Below are 21,617 nucleotides of genomic sequence, written 5' to 3' on the forward strand. Positions count from 1 at the left end.
GCATTTTAACTGCCTCTTTCTTGCTCTTAGGAGAGAATTTGTAAATATGGAAAGATCCAAAATACACTTTAAAGAACGTAGAAATCATAAGATAATAGGTCTTTATGCTTATAGCTAAAAATTGTAAAATTCCACTGAATTAATGAAAGAAAAAACTTTTTATAGGGGATTTTCTCTTTATTATCAGTAAATAGTAAGTAACTAACTCAATACCATTCATATCTTTAATCATTAATATATTTGACTTAATTAATATGCATATGGGTTAATGCATCAGTATCTCAGGGCTGATAATAATAAGTTATTACTTGGATCCTATTTTCAGACTTGTAAATGATGCTGATTAAGATAGTTCCCAAGATGTAGAAGTCACTGTTGAGGTCAAAGTCACTGGTGAGGTCAGAACCTGGGTGAGAAGAAAACTCACAGAAAAGCATCCTGTTACTTTGGAAGAGTAAATCAGTTTATTGTAAGTGGAAAATGAATATTTATATAGGAGAGAGTTGAGTGTGGACTCTGTCAGCCAATCATGAATGATGTAAGAGGACATTAAAGCAGGATGTGTGCTTCTGTGTTTAAGGAAGACAAGGTAAGGGAATTTGGGGAAAAATGGTATGTGCTTTGGGTATAAAAACAGGATGGTGCTTAAGGTGATCAGCTACAAGACTCTTACACTAAGTCAAGTTGACGCTCTAACCAATTCATTAATTAAAATATAAATTTATTTTATAGTTAAATATATAATGATAATTACTATTACTTATTTTACCTAGGAAACACTATTAACTTTCAGTGGCTTTGTGTCTCTCCAGGAACTTGAGATTTCTTCATTCAGTCCACCTCTGTTTCAAAAGCCAATGTCAGTACAAAAATTTAAATGTGGCCAAAAATTTCTATTTGCATACTGCCTCATAGCTTTATAGCTATATTTCTCAGCATTTCTTGGCTTTTCCTTTTCATAGTTTTAGTACTTATTTCCTCATCTTAGCCCTATGTTGATATGGAAAGAAAAATACATATTGTGTGATGAAAATGAGCAAGATTATTTATCAAAAGATTTATATCCTACCTTAGTTTTGTAAAGATTTTTTTGTGATTTGACGCAATCTCTTTTTCCTCCAACTCTCATCTTTCTTATAGATTATTAACACCAGTTGAGTTTTTCTATGTGTGAAGAATAAGTCAAAGTTCTTTTCTCAGTATCCCATATTTCTTCATAACAGTATTTATATGATTATTATATATGTAATTGCTATCTTTCACATGAGTATTGAATTGTGATTTTTAAAAGATTTATCAGTCACTCAGAATGATACTCAGCAATCCATGTTGCTGCAAATTGCATGGTTTTGTTCTTTTTTTTTCTAAAAAAGAACTGCTGAATAGCATCTCAATTTTTATATATACCAGAATTTCTTGATCTATTCATCAATAGTTGGGCATTTGGCTTACTTACATACCTAGAGGATATCATGCTGAGTGAAGTCAGAAGGAAAAGTAGAGATACAGAATGATTTCTCATACATAGAACTTAAAGTTATATAGCAAGGTAGCAACAGAAGGCCAAAGGCAGCAAAATAGGAGGAGAACTGATCTACACAACTGAGGTAAAGGGTATGGGATTTGAGATGAGGGGTACTAGGTCCTTGGAAGAGGAACATGGATACTCTAGTGAAGGATGTGGTGTTGGAATTATGTGCATGACAAACCAATATTAATAATATTGTAAACCACAGAATCTTAAAATTTAAAAATAAAATGTTAAAGGCTTATCCGAGCTTAAGAGATAGTACAGTAGATGTGCTGACCAATTCATGGTCCTCAGTCACTACCAGAAGTGATTCCTGAGTATAGATTGAGGAGTAAGCCTGAGCACTGCCACTGTGGCAGAAAAACAAATAAAACATGTAACGATGTAAAGTCCTTGTCCCTAGTACAAGTAAATGTGTCCATATATTGAAATAGTGTCTCCACAGAATTAGTAGAGTTGAGATAAGGAAGTACAAGATTCAAATATAAATATTATAGTTTAAAGAAACTTGTATATAAACATACACACTGAGAATACCATGTAACAGTAAAGTGACTGGAACTACTTTTCCAGTAACTCTCAAAATATAGCAGATAGGTCTGAAATAGATTTTCCCTGAGTTAACAGGAAGAATAAACCCTGTTGACATCTTAATTTTTAATGATTAGATCAGGATTGTGAAAGAATATATTTTTATTTCTAAGATTATATTTTTAATATTGTAATTTTTATTGCTTTTTATTTTTATTGTCACCAAAGTGTATTACAAATCTTTCACTGCATCATTTATGGTACATAGTGACAATGAATGAAGGGCATTCCCACCACCAGTGCTGTCCTCTCTCCCTGTTCCCAGCATGTATCCCATATCTCCCTCCTTTACCCCCCAGAATGCTAGTGCAACTGGTCTCCACTTTACAGCTTGTTGTAGCTTGAGCATCCATTCTGCCGTCATTGGAGATAAAAACGATAAAAAAAGGAAGCAAAAAATTTGGTACAAATAAAAAAAAATCACCAAATAATAACCACAAGAGTGAAAAAGAAAGAGAAAAGTGAAAGAAAAAAAGAGAAGGAAAATAAGGTAAAAATCTAATAAATCAAAACAAAACAAGAAAAAGAAGGGGTGCTGGAGTGGCAGGGTTTGACATTCCTCCCACTAGCTAAGCTCCATTGGGAGATTTATAACACTGCTCTGGCACCAACTTGTGCCAGTTTTAATGTGACAACGAGGAAATGACAACTTGAACCTAAGACCAGGTTGTCCTATCACATCACCTAACACTAAATGGAAATCAGAACACGTATCATCCTTTGAACAGTGAAAAATAAGAGCACCAACAACAGAAAACTGACTTTGACAACCGTGACTGAACAGAACCTATCTTGGGATCAATAAGGAAAACCCTACCCTAGGCTGTAACCCAGGACTCTTATTAAAAAAGAAAAAAACAAAAAACAAAAACAAACAAACAACAACAACAACAAGATGTTTTATTGCAGAGGCCCAACTTGGACAACAGAGACTGAGCAGAACCATTGGATCCATAATATCTTAGGCTTTGGCTTAGGGACTAAACGAAAACAGGGAGCAATTGTTACAGAAGACTGAACACAACAACAATGATGGAACAGAACCTCTAGAACCTTAAAGACTCTATCGTATTCCCTGTCCTATGACCTGCGCAAATACCAAGATCGCTAGCTACAGTTGCTTGATTTTCTCACACACAACTGAGAGGAAAGTTCTGGCACCACAAAAAAGCCTTTGGCATGGGGTAATGAGTATATATGGAGTCAGGGGTTGATCCCATGACGGTATGCTTCAAGGATGGATAAGCCCTGAATTTCTTAGGCCATAGGAATCCCCTTTCTTCCCCAATGCTTACTGTGCCTATCAAAAAAAAAAAGATTATATTTATAATATAGTCCTAAACTATCTAATTTGATTTTCTTATGTAATTTTAAGGATACATACATTGTACTTGATGGTTCTGACAGAAAAATTAAGTAAAATAGAGCAGATTAAAATGGTTTGAATCCTATATTTTTATCACTTATTCTCAGCCTTATCAGAGATAAAAAGTCTTCCCATGCCAATACATTTGAGAATATTATAGAAAACTATTAAAGCTGTATAAATTTTAACCTATTCCTTTTTCTCAATTAATGATGAGAACATACATGTAAAATCCAAGTCATAATTCTTTTATACTCTTTTTGTAGCTTTTCATCTTCACCCTCACACATTCCATTAATCATCAAGTCTTTAAATCAGCAAACTATTTCTACTTCCTGTGAACTTGACCACTACATATTTTTTCCTAACTAAAACATTTATTCTTGTCTACCAGGAATAGACTACCAAGTAGTAGGCTACCAAAGTAGCCTCATAATTTCAATATTTATTTAATTCTTGATCTTTCTGGGAGTATGTGAAACCAGAACAATATTGCTAGAATATCCGATTAATTACAAAATCTTTTTTAAAATATTGTCAGAAGCCATGATATAAGATTAATGACAAAACAGTAGAATGAAGAACAGGATGTTTGGTTCACAGTAAAAAGGTTGCTACAAGGTGGGGATGGAGTTCGGAGAAATGCTGTTAAGACAGAGAAGGAACCACTATGAGAATGATAGTTGGACATGATTCTCTGGAAAAGAGCTGAGTGCTAAAAAAATGTAAAGTGATATGTGTGGTACCCTTTCAGGAAGAGTATTGCAAAGCACAGTGCCTAAAAGGAAAAAAGAAAAAAGAAAAAGTGACTGCCATAAAAGCAGACTGTGGTGGGGGTGGGAGAAAAACATAACATTGATGGCAGGTTCTGTGCAGTGGGTGCTCGAACATGTATGCATGCCTGAAACTCAATACTTAATTATTTGTACTTGCGTTTCACAGTGATTCAACTTAAAAAATCACTAAAAACTAAACCAGAAAGATACTGTCAAAATTTTCCATTTCTATGAACAATAAAAATCCTTAAATCAAGGGGCCGGAGAGATAGCATGGAGGTAAGGTGTTTGCCTTTCATGCAGAAGGTCATCGGTTCGAATCCCGGCGTGCCATATGGTCCCCCCGTGCCTGCCAGGAGCAATTTCTGAGCACGGAGCCAGGAATAACCCCTGAGCACTGCTGGGTGAGACCCAAAAACCACACACACACACACACACACACACACACACAGACACACACACACACACACACACACACACACACACACACACGATCCTTAAATTGTTAGGGATCTGCAGCATCTGGACCCACTGAGTTTACTCTGATCTTTAGTTATCTTATACTGCCCCTGATAATATAAATATTTTATTTGCCACTCATCTTCAGTCCCTAAGTACTTTTATTTTTCTATCTGGAACACTCTTTATGCTTCTCTATTCATTGCCTACTTAAAATTTTTTGCTCAAAAGTCACTGGCTCAAAAAAGTCTTCTCCTTCACCAGTGCAACATACCCATGACCAATATCCCAAGTGTTCTTTCTCCCCACCCCACACCGACCTATACTCTAGACAGGCTTTATGTATATGTATATATTAAAAAATATGGGGCCGGGCGGTGGCGCTAAAGGTAAGGTGCCTGCCTTGCCTGCACTAGCCTTGGACGGACCGCGGTTCGATCTCCCGGTGTCCCATATGGTCCCCCGAGCCAGGAGCAACTTCTGAGCACATAGCCAGGAGTAACCCCTGAGCGTCACCGGGTGTGGCCCAAAAACCAAAAAAAAAAAAAAAAAAAAGAAAAAAAAGAAAAGATAAGGCCTCACAATTCTTATCACAGGCTGTGTTCTTTACACTGACTATAAAAAGAGGAGGTACAGTAAATGCACCCCATATACACAACACAGGCCCTTTGCCAGGTCTGTATTGTGAATTTGGGAACAAAAAAATCTTCTCATTACCTCAATAAGGCTGTAGGAACTTCTCTTATAACTCCTTATAAGTCCTAGAATTATAATATTTACTTTGAAAGAATTTAACTCATATTTTAATTATTAGTCAATAATATCATACTACTACCTAACAATGAAGGTAATAGTTTCCATGAAATTTTACAATCTCTTTAAATTATAAATTCTATAGGAGTGTTGGATTTAGATACACAAAATGACACATAGTGAGTGTTTTGACTTTCTTTTTGTTGTTAAACTTTTGAGCCACATCCAGTGGTTCTCAGTGACTATTCCTAGTTGTGTACTCAGGATAGCTTTTGGCAGTGCTTAAAGAATCATGTAATTCCAGAAACTGAACCCAGGGACTCATCCATGCAAAGCCAAATTTTCCTAAAATTGAATCACATCTCAAGTCTCTACATTCTCTTTCTTTTGAACTCATATATTACACTCATCCCTATATAAAACAAAACAAAGTGAATCTTATAATATCAATGTGAATTTCTGTCCACATAATTTTATTGCTATGGAGCAATTATTTAAAGTTGGGGAAAGTGATTCCTCCCGTCTTCTTTATTTCTTTCTTTGTTTTTTAAAATATCTTTATTTAAGTACCTTGATTACAGACATGATTGGGTTTTAGTCATATATAGAACACCTCCCTTCACTAGTACAACAGTCTCATCACAAATGTCCCAAATATCCCTCCTCCCTGGCCCCCCACCTGTATTTGAGACAGGCTTTCTACTTCCCTCATTTATTCACAATGTTATGATAGTTATCAGTATAGTTATTTCTCTAACTGCACTTATCACTCTTTGTGATGAGCTTCATATTGTGAGCTGGACCTTCTAGCTCTCATCTCTATTGTCTCTGGGCATTATTACAATACTGCCTTTTATTTTCTTAAAACATGTAGATTAGTGAGACTATTCTGTGTGTGTCTCTCTCCCTCTGACTTATTTCACCGAGCATTATAGATTCTATGTACATCCATGTATAGGAAAATTTCATGATTTCATCTCTTCTGATGGCTGCATAATATTCCATTGTGTATATGTACCACAGTTTCTTTAACCATTCATCTGTTGAAAGGCAGCTTGGTTGTTTTCAGAGTCTGGCTGTTTTAAATAGTTCTGCAATGAATATGAGTGTGAGGTATTTTTAAATTTTATTTTTGTGTTTCTAGGGTATATCCCTAAAAGTGGTAAAGCTGGATAATGGGAGTTCAATTTCCAGTTTTTTTTTTTTTTGAGGAATCTCCATATTGTTTTCCACAAAAGTTGTACTCACAAAAGTTGTTTCACTAGCAGTGAAAGAGAGTTCCCTTTTCTCAGCATTCCTGCTAGCACTGATTGTTTATTTCTTTGTGATGCCTTTATTCTCAATGTCATGAAGTTTTATACCTACATGTTGTTCTATACACCTTATAGTTTTGGATCTGATATCAAGGTCTTTAATACATTTGAATTTGACCTTTTTGCATGGTGTTAGATGTAGTTTTTGCATGGTGTTAGATGAGTTTGCATTTTTGCAAGTGGCTGACGAATTGTCCCAACACCACTTGTTGAAGAAGCTTTCCTTGCTCCATTTTGCATTTATTTCCCCCTTATCAAAAATTAATTAATTGTATGTCTGGGGGACATTCTCTGAAACTCAAGTTTATTCCACTGATATGACAGTCTGTCTTTATTCCAATACCATGCTGTTTTAATGGTAATAGCTTTTTAAAACAATTTAAAGTTGGGGAAAATTATGCCTCCTATATTCCTTTTCTCAAAGGTTTCTCTAGCTATTTGTGGGTGTTTATTGTTCCAAATGAATTTTAGCAATGCTTGATTCACTTCTTTGAAGAATGTCATTGGGATCCTTAGAGAAATTGCATTAAATCTGTGCAATGCTTTAAGGAGTATTGCTATTTTAATGATGTTAATCCTCCCATTCCATGAGCAGGGTATGTGTTTCCATTTTCATTTGTTCTCTTTTATTTCTTGAAGCAGGGATTTGTAGTTTTCTTTGTATAGGTCCTTCACCTCTTTGGTTAAGTTGACTCAAAGGTATTTGAGTTTGTATGATAATGATGTGAACTGGGTTGTTTCTTTAAACAACTGTGGTACTTTATATATATTATCATGTATGGGTTGCGATGTAAAATGTTGTTTTTAACTTTGAAAGAACTAAAAGCATAGGTCTATTGAACATCCTAATATCAGATGAAGTACTGCTTAAGTACTGTTTAAGTAACTCTCTAAATTTAATTTCTAATGTATGCATTGTATCCCTCATGACATCACATACATGTCTTCATTGGGTTTTTAGTTGCAATATCATGATACTCAACACATAATACATTATAGTAGATATATGTGAATATTGTTGAAGAGACTAGGAAAGCAGAGTATTGGCCAGAGCAGTAGCTAAACTCTCAGAGTTCAATTACAAAATTATTGTACTCAGTCACAAAGTCTGAGAGAGATCACTTGAGAAGAAAAGTTATCCAGCAATAGTAATAATTATTTTCATATACTTCTCTCTGTTATTTCTTACATGTTAATAGTATAAATATGCATTGAAGGTAAGAAAGAGAAAATGGATACACATAATTTCAAAAACTAAGAAATAATCACCACTATCAACATTTGTAGTATTTAAAGTTTTTAAAGCCTATTTGTATTTGCTATATTTTAATGTAATGTTGCTCTAATGTACTACCATCATTCTACACTGTATTATAAAGATTTTAAAACCAGTTTTATTGATTACTTCATATCTCTGCATTAATGATCTTTTCATTTTAATGCTGTAAAAACTTTAGTTTCTAACTTGCAACATAAGTAAGCTGTAAGTAATGTAATGAACAGATTTATGTCTAAATTTTCTAGGCTTATTTTCTAGATTCTTAGAAATATAATAAATGAAAATATATTAACCTAAGGCTTTTGATTATAGCCACTATATAGGTATTTATTAATATGAAAGTTAAATAGAAAGGAACTATATAAGAAAATCTCATTTTAAGGGCCAGTGTATTTTTACATGAATAGATAGTTGATAATTTTGATTAGTCATTAGCAATTCCTAAAGGAGAATATTTAACATAAAGGTATTTTGGTTGACCTACATAGCCATTAGATTTTCTCTTATGAAAGTTTGTAAAAGGTGATATGATTTTCTTTATACTCCACTTAATTGAAGAATATTTTTGCCAGTAGTTCCTTCATAAATTAATAAGCTAATGAAATTATAAGAAAATAATAAATCCAACCTATTTTACATGTTCAGATATTAGAACAGAATACTAATTTCATTTTATGTGTAGAACATTTTTCCAACTGGAAGACAAATATTTATTGTTTAGAAACAAATTAGTAAGATGATTCAGCCTTCATAAATTTTCTAACTTAGATGGTGTTATTTTTAGTCATATTAATCATTTTTGTGCTCAAGAATTGACAAGTATCATACCTATTGGAATTTATTGATTATCTATTTACATATATTGATTTGCCATTATACTAATTAAGAAACACCTACTTCAGAAAATTATATTGTTTTTTTATTCTACTATTGAATTTTCTTCAAATTTTATTAAAATCAGAATATAGATAGTAACACTGACAGGTTGATACCCTTAAATTACCCTCTCCCTTTTACATTTCCAGGTCCTTCTTAAACTTTTGTTTCAATAAGTTAAACCAAAGTCAATACTAAGGAATAGAAGTTTATAACCATCCTCACAAATTCATTCATTAAAGTTTTTACTCCCAATGTGACCTTATTTGAAGAAAGATCCTCTAAAGAAGTAATTAAGAATAAATTAAGTCCTCAGGAAGTTGGCCTGGAAAACTGCTAAACTCCTTAATCCAGTGGTTAACAGATCAGCAAGTTAGTGTCTGGAGAGAGAAAGAGACCATTTTTACTTTAGGAAGGTCATCAAAAAAGAACACTATCAAAAAGCCAAGCTACTGAAAGGTCTATTACTCTTCAAATACAACTCCATTGTTAAGATCTAGGAAATTGGAAAGGCATCTTGAAAAAGATGTTGGGTTTAACATGACTTTGTTTTGCTCTTGTAGTACACTGGCAATGAATGTTTATAGGTATGCCTAAAGACTACCAAGTGTTTTAATTCATAGTCTGTGTAACATTGCTTCCAAATAAGATCCTTATCCTTTCCTTAAAAACATAAAATTCAGGGGCCAGAGCGATAGCACAGCTTAGGGCATTCGCTTCACAGGGCCAACCCAGTACAGATCCTGTTTTCGACTCCCAGCTTCCCATTAGTTCCCAGAGCCTGGCAGGAACAATTTCTGATATAGGAGTAACGCTTGAGCGCTGCCAGGTGTGACCCACCCACCCCCAAACAAACATGAAAATCAGGTGGGACGTTTGCCTTGAATGCAGCTGACCTGGGTTTGATCTACGGCATCCTATATGGTCTCCCGAGCCAGCCTGTAATGATTTCTGAGTGTAGAGCCAGGAGTAATCCCTGAGCACCATCGAGTGTGGCCCTAAAACCAAAAATAACAACATAAAACACACACACGCACACACACGCACACACACACACACACACACACACACACACACACACACACACACACACACACATGAAAATCAGGATAGGAGAAATAGTGTAGGAGAAAGGGCATTTGCTTTTGTTGTAGTCAACCCTGCTTCATATTCCCTTCACTGAATATAGACTCTGAATATCACCATAAGTGCCTCCTGAGCAGAGACCCAAGAGTAATCCCTGAACTCCACGGAATTGTATCTCCCAAACACACAAAATTTAAAATCTGGTAGATTTAGCTCCTTTATGGGGGAAAGACCCTTTGATCACTTGTTTCTGGAATAAGGAGGTTTCATTTATACTGAAGGTTTACTCTGGGATGTCATTTTCACACAGAATTTATTTAGTATCCAATATTTTTAAGCTTCATTTCCATCAGCATTCACGGATTCATCACACCTAAATAAGTAATGTATAAAGATTTTTTGCATCCTTCAACTTGCAGAGAACTAGCAGTAAATTCAATATAATGTGATCTAAACTTTTTTTTTTCAACAACATGAATAAAAGTTCTTGCTTTGGCCACAGTTTTCAAGGTGTGGAGAAGAATAAACTAATCTTTAGTCCAGGTCACTAAAATGTCTCCAGGGAAAGACAGATGGATAAATCAATGGACTGGATTGCATGCTTTGCATTTGGGAGCCTTGATCTCTAGCACCACATGATGGTTCAAACACTGAAGGGACTGGCTGGCCTGTGCCTGAGTGGGTGTGCTGCCCGTACTACTAGGGATAGTGCAGCACTCTAAAAATTAGTTCCTTCACATCTGATGTAGGTTCTTTTCAAATAATTTTGTTTTTGTAAGATTCATGCTCTCATTAAAATAGAACATTTTACATCTTCCATCACCTTGCTATTGTTATTCAATATCACTTATGGTGCAATGGGCACTGCTTGGCTGACAAGCAATAATTATAACTGATTTTTAAATTGTAGTGGTCTTTAGTAATTTTTAATCTCTTTTCTGAGTTAACACCTCAATGTGACCTCTTACTGGCAAAATCAGAAGTGGATCTTGTAAAATATAAGTGGATTATGGATACTCACTGGCCACGATGAAGAGAATATAAGATTCTATCAGCACAAAGTAAAGTGTGAAGCTTACAAACATAAAATAAGAAGTATGAGGCTGCTAGTGGAGTCAACTGCTGTGAGCGATTCTATGATGGCCACAGAATCACTAGGCAATGGTGATTTAGGAATTTTCATTGCATTATTGATCTGTTGTTGACTAAAAAGTGCATTTAATGGGAAGGCTCCAGACAATTCCTCTCTCTCTTACTTTTTATAATTCTTCTTTTCAATGTAGAAACATAGCTAGAATCAAGCCAGAAAAATGCCAGCCTTGCAAGCCTGAGGTCAGTGTAGATTTGAATTAAATTTATAGCACCTTCCAGTGTGTTGGGACTCGTGTGATCCAAGTTTAGTAAAATATCTTTAAAGTAATGATCGTGAGAAGATACCTGCATTCACAAGTGAGTAAAAATATTTTTTATTTTTATAAATTGTCTCATTTTTTCTAATTCTCATAAAACAAAAATGCTAAAGCTTATTATACTATACTATACTATAAATTGCAATATTCACTTTTATACTTTCATTCTCTCCTATAACTGATGTTCCATTTTAGTCATCCTTTTAATCTTTTTTCTGAGTTAATACCTCAGTGTGACCTTTTACTGCCAAAATTAGAAGTGGATCTTGTAAAAATTAAAGTGGATTATATATAATCAGTGGCCATGATGAAGAGAGCATGAGATTATATTAGCATAAAGTAAAGTAGGTTGCTTAGAGACATAAAATAAGAAAATAAAAATAAAACAAAATAATATAAAACAATAAAATGCAAAAACTATTCATTTTTGTTGTACATGCTGTATGTTTAATTTTTTTAAATATGAAATCCCAAATGATGTTAAAATGTAGTACTAAGAGATTCACAAGTAATCATGAATCTGCACTGATTTTATTACTTTGATTTATTTTATAAGGTTTTTAATGACCCTTTAGATGATATATCAGATGATAAGTTCTGATTCCTACAGTCTTGATCTCTGATCTTAGATTTAGATTTTTTTCTTTGGTTCACACTTACAACATGGCCTAAAAAATTCTCTGGATGGGATCTGATTGCAGTTGCCTATTACATTCTGATGAAAGCATATTAGCTCAGTCTTCAAAGGCATTTTCCTTTTAGAGTTAAGCTGACCTTGTAATATAGTAGTACAAAGGACATTGAAATCTTTCTCTTAAGTAACAAAATAGCTAGTCTCACTTGACTGAGAGAAACTTTGGTGACCACTTACTGGAAACTTGTCTGACTATATTTTTTATCTCAATATTTTTTCTCAGTAGTTTGAGTTTTTATGGAGTATTGCAAGTGAGGTCTGCAAGAAAATGTGATGACAACTTTTAAATTAAGCTCTACAGGGTGTCCTATAGAGACTTCATTAAATTTAGGTTATAAATATAATGTATGATTTATATATTTTATTAACATATTTTTAAATGCATATTTTTTTATTTAAACACCTTGATTACATACATGATTGTGTTTGGGTTTCAGTCATAAAAGGAACACCACCCATCACCAGTGCAACATTCCCATCACCCAAGTCCCAAATCTCCCTCCTCCCCACCCATCCCCCGCCTGTACCCTAAACAGGCTCTACATTTCCCTCATACATTCTCAATATTAGGACAGTTCAAAATGTAGTTATTTCTCTAACTAAACTCATCACTCTTTGTGGTGAGCTTCCTGAGGTGAGCTGGAACTTCCAGCTCTTTTCTCTTTTGTGTCTGAAAATTATTATTACCAGGGTGTCTTTCATTTTTCTTAAAACCCATAGATGAGTGAGACCATTCTGCGTTTTTCTCTCTCTCTCTGACTTATTTCACTCAGCATAATAGATTCCATGTACATCCATGTATAGGAAAATTTCATGACTTCATCTCTCCTGACAGCTGCATAATATTCCATTGTGTATATGTACCACAGTTTCTTTAGCCATTCGTCTGTTGAAGGGCATCTTGGTTGTTTCCAGAGTCTTGCTATGGTAAATAGAGCTGCAATAAATATAGGTGTAAGGAAGGGGTTTTTGTATTGTATTTTTGTGTTCCTAGGGTATATTCCTAGGAGTGGTATAGCTGGATCGTATGGGAGCTCGATTTCCAGTTTTTGGAGGAATCTCCATATCGCTTTCCATAAAGGTTGAACTAGACAGCATTCCCACCAGCAGTGGATAAGAGTTCCTTTCTCTCCACATCCCCGCCAACACTGTTTATTCTCATTCTTTGTGATGTGTGCCATTCTCTGGGGTGTGAGGTGGTATCTCATCGTTGTTTTGATTTGCATCTCCCTGATGATTAGTGATGTGGAACATTTTTTCATGTGTCTTTTGGCCATGCGTATTTCTTCTTTGTCAAAGTGTCTGTTCATTTCTTCTCCCCATTTTTTGATGGGGTTAGATGTTTTTTTCTTGTAAAGTTCTGTCAGTGCCTTGTATATTTTGGAGATTAGCCCCTTATCTGATGGGTATTGGGTGAATAGTTTCTCGCACTCAGTGGGTGGCTCTTGTATCCTGGGCACTATTTCCTTTGAGGTGCAGAAGCTTCTCAGCTTAATATATTCCCATCTGTTAATCTCTGCTTTCACTTGCTTGGAAAGTGCAGTTTCCTCCTTGAAGATGCCTGTAATGTCCTGTAGTGTTTTGCCTATGTGCTGTTCTATATATCTTATGGTTTTGGGGCTGATATCGAGGTCTTTAATCCATTTGGATTTTACCTTCGTACCTGATGTTAGCTGGGGGTCTAAGTTTAATTTTTTGCAAGTAGCTATCCAATTGTGCCAACACCACTTGTTGAAGAGGCTTTCCCTGCTCCATTTAGGATTTCCTGCTCCTTTATCAAAAATTAGATGGTTGTATCTCTGGGGAACATTTTCTGAGTATTCAAGCCTATTCCACTGATCTGAGGACCTATCTTTATTCCAATACCATGCTGTTTTGATAACTGTTGCTTTGTAGTACAGTTTAAAGTTGGGAAAAGTAATTCCTCCCATATTCTTTTTCCCAATGATTGCTTTAGCTATTCGAGGGTGTTTATTGTTCCAAATGAATTTCAAAAGTGTCTGATCCACTTCTTTGAAGAATGTCATGGGTATCTTTAGAGGGATGGCATTAAATCTGTATAATGCCTTGGGGAGTATTGACATTTTGATGATGTTAATCCTGCCAATCCATGAGCAGGGTATGTGTTTCCATTTCCGTGTGTCCTCTCTTATTTCTTGGAGCAGAGTTTTATAGTTTTCTTTGTATAGGTCCTTCACATATTTAGTCAAGTTGATTCCAAGATATTTGAGTTTGTGTGGTACTATTGTGAATGGGGTTGTGTTCTTAATGTCCATTTCATCCTTATTACTATTGGTATATAGAAAGGCCATTGATTTTTGTGTGTTAATTTTGTAGCCTGCCACCTTGCTATATGAGTCTATTGTTTCTAGAAGCTTTTTGATAGAGTCTTTAGGGTTTTCTAAGTAGAGTATCATGTCATCTGCAAACAGTGAGAGCTTGACTTCTTCCTTTCCTATCTGGATTCCCTTGATATCCTTTTCTTGCCTAATCGCTATAGCAAGTACTTCCAGTGCTATGTTGAATAGGAGTGGTGAGAGAGGACAGCCTTGTCTTGTGCCAGAATTTAGAGGGAAGGCTTTCAGTTTTTCTCCATTGAGGATAATATTTGCCACTGGCTTGTGGTAGATGGCCTTCACTATATTGAGAAAGGTTTCCTCCATTCCCATCTTGCTGAGAGTTTTGATCAAGAATGGGTGTTGGACCTTATCAAATGCTTTCTCTGCATCTATTGATATGATCATGTGGTTTTTATTTTTCTTGTTATTGATGTTGTGTATTATGTTGATAGATTTACGGATGTTAAACCAGCCTTGCATTCCTGGGATGAAACCTACTTGATCGTAGTGGATGATCTTCTTAACGAGGCATTGAATCCTATTTGCCAGGATTTTGTTGAGGATCTTTGCATCTGCATTCATCAGTGATATTGGTCTGTAATTTTCTTTTTTGGTAGCGTCTCTGTCTGGTTTAGGTATCAAGGTGATGTTGGCTTCATAAAAGCTATTTGGAAGTGTTTCTGTTTGTTCAATTTCATGAAAGAGTCTTGCCAAGATTGGCAGTAGTTCCTCTTGGAAAGTTTGATAGAATTCATTAGTGAATCCATCTGGACCTGGGCTTTTGTTTTTCGGCAGACATTTGATTACTGTTTTAATTTCATCAATGGTGATGGGGGTGTTTAGATATGCTACATCCTCTTCCTTCAACCGTGGAAGATTATAAGAGTCCAAGAATTTATCCATTTCTTCCAGGTTCTCATTTTTAGTGGCGTAGTTTCTGATTACCCTTTGAATCTCTGTCATATCAGTAGTGATCTCTCCTTTTTCATTCCTGATACGAGTTATCAAGTTTCTCTCTCTCTCTTTCTTTGTTAGGTTTGCCAGTGGTCTATCAATCTTGTTTATTTTTTCAAAGAACCAACTTCTGCTTTCGTTGATCTTTCGGATTGTTTTTTGAGTTTCCACTTCGTTGATTTCTGCTCTCAGCTTTGTTATTTCCTTCTGTCTTCCTATTCTTGGGTCCTTTTGTTGAGCATTTTCTAGTTCTATTAGCTGTGTCATTAAGCTACTCAGGTAAGCTCCTTCTTCCTTCCTGATGTGTGCTTGCAAAGCTATAAATTTTCCTCTCAGTACTGCTTTTGCTGTGTCCCATAGGTTCTGAGAGTTTGTGTCTTTATTGTCATTTGTTTCCAGGAACCTTTTTATTTCCTCCTTGATTTCATCTCGGACCCACTGGTTATTGAGCATGAGGCTGTTTAACTTCCAGGTGTTAAAGTGTTTCTTCTGAGTCCCTTTGGAGTTCACAAATAATTTCAGAGCCTTGTGGTCGGCGAAGGTAGTCTGCAAAATTTCTATCCTCTTGATCTTATGGAGGTATGTTTTATGTGCCAGCATGTAGTCTATCCTGGAGAATGTCCCATGTACATTGGAGAAGAATGTGTATCCAGGTTTCTGGGGATGGAGTGTCCTATATATATCCACTAGGCCTCTTTCTTCCATTTCTCTCCTCAGGTCTAGTATATTCTTGTTGGGTTTCAGTCTGGTTGACCTGTCCAGTGTTGACAAAGCCGTGTTAAGGTCCCCCACAATTATTGTGTTGTTGTTGATATTATTTTTCAGATTTGTCAACAGTTGTATTAAATATTTTGCTGGCCCCTCATTCGGTGCATATATGTTTAGGAGAGTGAATTCTTCCTGCTCTACGTACCCCTTGATTAATATAAAATGTCCGTCTTTGTCCCTTACAACCTTCCTGAGTATAAAGTTTGCATTATCTGATATTAGTATGGCCACTCCAGCTTTTTTATGGGTGTTGTTTGCTTGGATAACTTTTCTCCAGCCTTTTATTTTGAGTCTATGTTTGTTCTGACTATTCAGGTGCGTTTCTTGTAGGCAGCAGAAGGTTGGATTGAGTTTTTTGATCCATTTAGCCACTCTGTGTCTCTTAACTGGTGCATTTAGTCCATTGACGTTGAGAGAAAGAATTGTCCTGGGATTTAACGCCATCTTTATTTCAAAATTTGGTGTGTCTTTTGGGTAGTCTTGTCTTAGATTAGGTCTTTCAGTTTTTCTCTTAAGACTGGTTTTGTGTCTGTGAAGTTTCTGAGCTGTTTTTTGTCTGTGAAACCACGTATTCTTCCATCAAACCGGAAAGTGAGTTTTGCTGGGTATAGTATTCTGGGTGAAGCATTCATTTCATTCAGTCTTGTCACAATATCCCACCACTGCTTTCTGGCATTGAGCGTTTCTGGTGACAGGTCTGCTGTAAATCTCAGGGAAGCTTGCTTGAACATGATTTCCCCTTTTGATCTTGCTGTTTTCAGAATTCTGTCTCTATCTGTGGGATTTGTCATTGTGACTAGGATGTGTCTTGGGGTGGTTTTTCTGGGGTCTCTTTTGGTTGGTACTCTTCGGGCATGCAGGATTTGATCACATATATTCTTTAGCTCTGGAAGTTTCTCTTTAATGATGTTCTTGACCATTGATTCTTCCTGGAAATTTTCTTCCTGGGTCTCTGGGACTCCAATGATTCTTAAGTTGTTTCTGTTGATCTTATCATAGACTTCTATTTTCGTCTGTTCCCATTCTTTGACTAATTTTTCCATTGTCTGCTCATTTGCTTTAAGTTTTTTGTCCAATCTCTCCTGCTGTATGGAATTGTTATGTATCTCATCTTCCACAGCACCAAGTCTATTCTCAGCTTCTGATACCCTGTCCCAGAGCTTATCCATTTTGTCATTCACTTCGTTTACTGACTTTTTCAGTCCTGTTAGTTGACATGTTATTTCAGTTTGGAGTTTTGTCATTTCTGCCTTCATATTTTCTTGGTTCTTATTAGTGTTCTGTTCAACTCGATCCATGGTTGCTTGGAGTCTGTTGAGCACCTTCCATATTGCTAGTCTAAAGTCCTTATCTGAGAGGTTGATTAGTTGTTCAGTCATTATCTGGTCCTCAGAATTGTCATCTTCATTCTCTATGTCTGATGGTGGCCTGCGTTGTTTCCCCATTGTCACACTTGTATTGTGGGTTTTTCTACGTGTTGTGGTGGTATTCATTGTCTATGTGATGTAGGCAGCACACTCCTCTGGCTCCTCCCTTTCTGGATGGGCTGACTTGCCTCTAAGGGAGGGGAGTCCTCCGTGGATGAAGCCTCACACGGGGTCAAATCTTAGGCCCGAGCATGCAACAGAGAAGACAGTCCAGAGAGAAATGTTTGCTTCTGTGATATAGCGCCGTTCTTAGTGTGATTTTTCCTTCTTGTTCAATGGAGTTCTTTCCTTAGAAAGAGTGCACGGCTGCGTAGCGAAGCGGAGTGGCCGTGCTCCTCTGAGCCTCTTTTTGCCCCACTCGCAAGAGTTTCACGCAAGAGGACAGTAGACAGACATAGACAGGTCACACTCACAGTCTTTCACAGCTGAGCCCCACTGGGCCGGTGTACTTTCGCGGATTTTCCCCGCCTGGTGTCACACACAGGGAGCCAGCTTTTGCAAAGGTTAGCCGGTTTTTATGCTCTGAAGTCCCTCCCTGAAAATGGCGTCTTATTAACATATTTTTGTATATCTCAAGCACCTGTGAAAATGTGATGTCTGCTATTTAATCGCCTCATTTAAACAAAGTTGCTTTGTATAATTAATTAAATATTACAGAAATTGTCACAACTGTTTTCTAGTATAGAAAGAAAAAGATGAGAGTGAATAACTTTAGATTACGAATCTGAATTCATATCCTTATAAACTACATCACCCCTAGTATTTTATAATAACTAACTTTGTTTTTTTTCTGAGTTAAACTGAGCTTTGACAAAATATTTATTTTATATAATATATTATATAATAATAAAAATGGGGAAATATGCCCCTAGGCAGTATCAGAATGTCTGCAGCTTTCCCTTCTCCGTACAGTTAAATTCCAACTTCAGGTAACAGGGCAAGCACGGCTGCAGACCTGTTAGTCATTTGGGTAGGAATTCAGGGACCAAGTGGAGAATTCCTTTGCCTTCAGGCTGATTTTGGAATAGAATCTGGCTTTCTGGCAAAACTTAAAAGACTTCTGCATATGTCAGAATCAGACTTAGAGCTGGAAAGTGCCTGAGGGATGACTTAAAATGCCTTTTGTCCCATGTCTACAACTGAAACTAGTTCTGTCTCTATCATGTTTTTATTATAATTTCATAACTTGGGGATTGCACTGTTAGCATATGGTATTCTTTTAACCTGGTTAGTCTTTTTCTCCAGCTAGAGTGGTTGTTCAAGTCAAGCATATGGCTGAAGAATATGGCCAATTTCCCTGGATTTTACAAAAAATAATTTCTGCCTAAATTGAATAATTAACCGTATGTTATTTTCATAAATTAAGAAATAATCTAAGCAACTAAAACATATGTATTTACTATTAATAACTAAAATAGTGTATATTACACAGCCAAAGAGAATACAAGTTGGAAAAAATTTGCTGCATTATAGATATTATTGTTCATAGTCAGACCTGTATTCTTTTTTGGGAAAGGTGAGGGAAGAGCCAAACTCAGCAATGCTCAGGTCTGACTCTTCATTCTGCACTCAGGAATCCCTCCTGGCATGTTCTAGGGACCATATTGGGTGCTGGGAGTTGAATTCGAGTTGACCATAGGCAAGGGAAGTGCTCTACCTGCTGTATTATCACGCTGACTCCAGAATTATATTTTTAACTTTAGTTAACTTTAGTTTTTCTAACTACAGAATGTTTCTTAGACTGATTCTGTGCTTTTGCACAATCTGTTGCGGAATAAACTTGGCAGCTGAGATCTGTTCCTTGAATTTCAGGCAATTATATCTAATTACTAGAAGGTTCAACTTGGATACCCTTTGGAAATCTGAAACATAACCTGTAAAAACCAAAGCCATAATTTTCCTGTGAAAACCACTTTCTACTCTCACATTCCTTTGTTCAGTAGATGTTATATGCATAAATAATAGGTTCAAAAAGAAGTCTGGGAGCTTTCCTAAACATTTTTATTCTCCCCTGGGTTAGTTTAATACGACTGGCTTGTAATCTACACTATCCCTGACTTAGCTGGTCTCTTGCAGGTTTAAATGAAAAGTATGCCAAAATACTTGTATTTTTTTATATGTGGATGTAGGGATGGAAAAAAATTAGGTATGTCACATCTAACCTGAAACTGACAAATAAGTTGTTTTCGGGAAGAAATAAAGTGACAATGTTATATTTTCTGGTTCTTTATTTTATCTACTTAATTAACATTTTTGTTTAAAGTTTTTTTTCTATTTATTGCAGGAAAACTTTAAATATTTTTAAATTCTTTTTATGAATTTGAGGGCCAAAGTGATAGTACAGAGTGTAGGGCTTTCCCTTGCACACAGTCAACCCAGGTTAGATCCTCAACATCCCCATATGGTCCCTCAAGTCTGCCAAGAATTATTTCTGAGCACAGATCCCAGAGTAACTCCTGAGTACTACTGTGTGTTGCCAAAAACAAAACAAAACAAATTTTATTTAACTGGGATAAGTTTATTAAAATAGATGAAGTTCCATCTTAGAGCAATATATCTGGAAGAGTAAAACATTAAATATGTTGATATGGGACTTAATGCTGGTATCAGTATTTTCTCAGAAATTTTGAAATTACATCAAAATGCTGACTTCCCTTGTAATTATCAAAGATGGGCCTATAGGTTTTTACAGACTCAAAATTTGAGACATATTCTAAAGGAAAAATTATAAAACATGAATGAAGAGTGCTGAGGTCTAGATTTGTACTAATACATATATAAAGGGATAGAAAATGATTTGTACAGAATTTTATGATAAATATAATATGAGGTAAGAGATTAGAAATTATATATTATTGCATCAATGGCTTAGTATATTTTTTTAGAATTTTTAATAATATATTTATTTAAGCACCACGATTACAAACATGTTTGTAGTTGGGTTTCAGTTATAAAAAAAGAACACTTCCCTTCACCAGTGTCACCTTCCCAGCAACAATGCCCTCCATTTCTAACTACACAACCGCTGCCTGTATTCCAGATAGGCATTTTATTACTCTCACTCACTACCTTTGTCATTATAGTTGTTGGTGCAGTTATTTCTCTAACTGAACTCACCACTCTTTGTGGTAAGAATTATATTGTAGGCCAGTCTTTCCAGTCCTCATCTCTATTGTCTTTGGGTATTATTAGAATAATGTCTATTATTTTGCTTAAATCCCATAGAGGTCTGAGACTATTCTGCGTCTATCTCTCTCCCTCTAACTTATTTCACGTAGCATAATAGTTTCCATTTCCATCCATGTATAGAAAAACAGATGGGACTATATTAAGCTGAGAAGCTTCTGTACCTCAAAGGAAATAGTGACAAGAATACAGAGGCCACCCACAGAATCAGAGAAACTATTCACCCAATGCTCATCCAATAAGGGGCTAATATCTAAAATATACAAAATGCTGACAGAATCTAACAAGAAAATAATATAACCCCATTAAAATGGGGAGAATAAATAAACAGACATTTCCTCAAATAAGAACTACAAATGGCCATAAGACACATGAAAAATGCTCCACATCTCTAATCAAGGAGATGTGAATCAAAACAATAATGAGATAACATTTTATGCCACAGAGACCAGGACAAATCACAAAGAACAATAGCAATAAGTGCTGGTGGGGATGTGGGGAGAAAGGAACTCTCATTCACTGCCAGTGGGAATGCTGTATAGTTCAGCCTTCATGGAGAACAATATGAACATTCCTCAAAAAACTGGAATTGAGCTTCCATATTAACCAACTATACCACTCCTATGGATATAACCTAGGAATACAAAAGCACAGTACAAAAATTCCCTATGCTACCCATATTCATTGCAGTGCTATTTACAATAGCCACAATCTGGAAACAACCCAGATACCAGACAGAGATGAGTGGCTAAAGAAACTGTGGTACATATACACAATGGAATACTATGCAGCTTTCAGGAAAAATGAAGT

At 35.8% G+C, this 21,617-nt stretch overlaps 1 non-coding gene across 1 annotated transcript; it reads left to right on the forward strand.

The window, feature by feature from the left end:
• The first annotated feature begins 5,297 nt into the window (after nucleotides 1–5,297).
• LOC126010204 (small nucleolar RNA SNORA51) lies at nucleotides 5,298–5,425 on the forward strand. The gene has a single exon (XR_007496327.1). It is a non-coding gene; the product is annotated as a small nucleolar RNA SNORA51 (small nucleolar RNA).
• Nucleotides 5,426–21,617: the final 16,192 nt, after the last annotated feature.

Source organism: Suncus etruscus, chromosome 5 (assembly GCF_024139225.1).
Source record: "Suncus etruscus isolate mSunEtr1 chromosome 5, mSunEtr1.pri.cur, whole genome shotgun sequence".
Classification (NCBI taxonomy): domain Eukaryota; kingdom Metazoa; phylum Chordata; class Mammalia; order Eulipotyphla; family Soricidae; genus Suncus; species Suncus etruscus.